We start from the raw sequence: 4,137 nt of genomic DNA, 5'->3' as shown, positions 1-4,137 counted from the left end.
GAATAGGCCTTGCTAGGTACCCCTCTTCCCCAATTTACTACACTTAGCTCATACTCTTTGTCCTGTTATGTCTTTCCATGAATTCCCACTCTTCATTAAGCATAGCATAAAAACACTCAGATTTAACCATTTCTTTGAGTCTTCATTTTTTTTAAGTTTATTTATTTATTTATTTTGAGAGACAGAGAGAGCAGAGGAAGGGGTAAAGAGAGAGGGAGAGAAAATCCCAAGCAGGCTCCATACTGTCAGCACAGAGCGTGAGGCAGGGCTTGAATTCACAAACCATGAGATCATGACCTGAGACTAAACCAAGAGTCTGACCCTCAACCAACCGAGCTACACAGATGCCCTGAAGTCTTCATTTCTTTATGAAGGCTTCCTGTCACATAAAACTTGTATTAAATAAATTTGTATGCTTTTCTTTTCCTAATATGTCTTTTTTGTTACAGGGGTCCCAACAGAGACCTTAGGAAGGGAGAAGAAAAATATATTTTTCCTCCCCTACACTACAATAAAGTTGAAGTTTATTTCATGTAAATTTTCACTTTCTAATACGACCCATATAGACAGTATCAATGTTGAAAAATCAGCTGTTTCTCAAATTGATCCCTCTATCAGGATACTAAAAGGATTTGGGAAATGAAAACATGAGAATCTTTGTGGTATTAAAAATTCCCAAACCAAAATACAAAACAGCCTTATTTAACACAAAGCCTTTTACACTGCTTTGTTCCGGCACCCTTCTGGGCATACACCGGCTCAGAGAGGACAGCAACAGAGGAAGAATATGTAAACATTTAAATCATTTCTCACTTGCCATCTGTGACAATTCACAGTGCCGAAATCAGAAAGGATGGGATCGCTTTTCCATTTCTTTAAGGTCACCAAGGACAGACAAGCTCAGGACATACTGTATTTGTCAGAAGCAGAAGAGATGGCTGGTGAGGTGGCAGTGACAAATCTGTTCTGGGCTTAGCTCATTTTACTGAAGAATGTGTGTCCCCTTCTGACATTTATCAAAAGAAATTCAATTTTATAAAAAGAAGGATGTCAAATAATGGTACATAGCCAACACTCATTCTGCAGCTGTCAGAAGGCCAGATGGGGGCAAAAAGGAAAAGGTTAGATAGAAGAGCAGGTCATGCCAGTAAGAAACAAAAAACCAAACAGGGTGGAAGGTCAGGGCTAATGCACTTAGAGGCTTGAATCACATTTCTAATTAAATCACCTATTTTTGAGATCTACATTAGTGCCCAGTTCACAGTTTGGAATACGTTTTTCATGGTCTCCAAATATAAGGAATGACACAAAGTGGGTTGTGATGGGGGTTTTGTTTGCTTGTTGTATTTGGTTGTGTTTTTTGTTGTTCTTGTTTTGTTTTTTATTTTTTGTTTTTTGTTTTTTTTCTGCTGCATCACAGAAGACAGTTAATGAAACCTGGTAAAATCCCGCAGCAGCAGGTACAGTGAAATGCACCCTGTGGGCAAGCAATCAATATTTCTCACGGTGATGATGGTGATTTGTCTCTGGCAGAAAAGGATATTCTGGGTCAAAAAATAAAACCAGAAGTTGTGACAGAGGTGGCAGAAAAATAAAAGTCAGATTAAGATCAAAGGAAGGGATTCTATTAGGAACTAATGATGAAGCTGACAAAATACTGTAACAAGTAATAGTGTTTTACCATACTGCATAAAAATATTGGATTAAGGTACAAATTAAATCTCTTTCTCAGTAAGGGGTTTCTGCAGGACATAAGCAATTAGACTGCTGTCTAGAGAAGGCAGAAAACTTGATTAACAGATCCAAAAAGACAGCGTAGGGAAGATGGATTTAACACCAGGAGGTGAAACACCAACTGTTATGCAAATTGACTTTTCCCAAAATGTTGGATAATTTCAATCAAGGACTGAAATATACTTTTTTTTTTAAAACATCACTGTTTTCTGGGCTTCAACTACTCAAAGGCGGTTCTTATTAAGTAAATGCTACTGATGCATGTGTCCCAGTCAGTCTCCTGAGATGAGAACCTGGGACATTGCAGAAGCTTTAACCATAAAACAGCTTTGCGTTTCTCTTCTTGAAATTTCCAAATATTCAAAGTGTTGTAGTGGCTAAGGATGGCTGAGCAGGCAGACTGTGGGGCCAGGGAAGTGTGCTGCAGACATTAGCCTGTAAAGTGTATGACCTCTTCCAGTCATGTACCCTCTATAAGGTGCCTACTTGTGACAATCCAAGGCAGTCTTATCTAGAATACAAACTTTAAGAAGATGCTAAGTGGCATCAGTCCATCAAGCGTCCGACTTCGGCTCAGGTCATGATCTCACCGTTGGTGGGTTTGAGCCCCACATCCGGCTCTGCGCTGACAGCTCAGAATCCGAGCCTGCTTCAGATTCTGTGTCTCCTTCTCTCTCTGCCCCTCCCCTGCTCGTGCTCTGTCTCTCTCTCTCTCTCTCTCTCTCAAAAATAAATAAACATTAAAAAAAAGATGCTAAAATTAGTCAATGATAAAATACTTCTGTACATTTCTCCCACAAATAGAGTATTATATGCTAAGCCCAGAGATATTAAACCAGGAATCCAAGAAAAATCATAACTATTAATACCCAATCCCCAAACTTGTACTTACTGTCATTGAGATTTTCAAATCCAAGGTTCTAAAAATTTTGCAGAAGATTTAAAAATTTATCTGATATCAAGTATCTCTCCTTGAACAAAAATAAATCAAGCTCAGTAGCATATAAACCAGATTTTCCTGTTCCTTCTTAGAAGATTTTGGAAGAATTAATGTCATATAGGTGATCTTCTGCATGGCATTAACATTGTCATTTTGAGAAGTTTTATTACTAGCCCAGCTTTCAAGGTTTGAAATTTTGCACTGGGCTGGCCACAAGCATTTGCATCAATCCTTTCGAATATAAGGAATAAATAATAAATGATCAAATAAACAAAATAAGCTAACCTCCAAATTTTAACTCTTTATATTAGAGGTTGGCAAACTTTGCACCCTATACAGCCTCTCGAAACCACTCAAGTCTGCTGTGTGACACAAAAGCAGCCCTAGACAATGCTGAAACATGGGCGTGGCTGTGTTCCAATAGTGTTATTTACAACAACAGGCAGTGGACTTCGACCTGCAAGCCACGGTTTGCTGACCCCTTTTTTATTTCATTATTTTCCCCTTCAGTTCTCTTCATTCATCCTTTATCACAAAGTCACAGCTTCACACTCAAAATGCAGCAAAGCTGTGGCTTCAAGCCAAACATTGTAAACAAAGATTGTAGGGGGGAACCTGAGAGTCCGTTAAAATTCTGTGCTAAATCATTAATGAAATATACACTGGGAAACATTAGAGTTAACAGTCCATCTCCCACCCCACTGCTTGAGTGATTTTTTACAAATGTAAATTCGATCATGGAAATCCGTAGCTTAAAATGCTTCACCTGCAGCAGACAGCCCTGGTTCTTTGGCTCCTCCACAGCTGACCCTGTTTCCTCCCCTACCTCATCCGTTTTCATTCCTTCCCTCTCACATTTTATGCTCCAGCTACACAGGAGGAATCGTAATTTCCAAAATGAAATCTGCTCTCTTGCTTTCCAACCCATGCATGGCCTTGTTACTCACTCTCCCTGAAACATTCTTCTATAAACATCCCTGACCTTGCTACCTCCTTGAGGATTGAGCTTAAGTGTCTTAGGTGACTTTGACTCCCAGACTGTGCTCCTAAGACATCCTTTGCATACCTGTATTATAATATTCTCACCACTCTCTATAGATGATTATTTCCTTGTGTACAGCCACAGCTATATTTAAAATGATTTTTTCCAAATTTTTATTTAAATCCTAGTTAGTTAACATATAGTGTAATATTGGGAAAATTATTGAATGCTGAAGCCACATTCTAACACATGGAGAACACTCCATGAGTGATTATTGAATCAATCAATCCATTAATTAAATGATCTTTGGGCCTCTTGACTTCAGCCTGTAACTTCAATTGTTCCCAACTATGAGCAGTTTATTTTCTTTTGCGTATAATCTATAATGATGCCCAAACAACTAATAGAGAAATTAAAAAAAAATGAGTTAAACTGGTTACTCAATATCATATGAAGGGGAAAAGGTATTAATAAAACCACT

Source organism: Puma concolor, chromosome A2 (genome assembly GCF_028749965.1).
Source record: "Puma concolor isolate L17-30 chromosome A2, mPumCon1.1.hap2, whole genome shotgun sequence".
NCBI classification, from domain to species: Eukaryota; Metazoa; Chordata; class Mammalia; order Carnivora; family Felidae; genus Puma; species Puma concolor.
Note: the sequence above shows the minus strand (reverse complement) of the source record.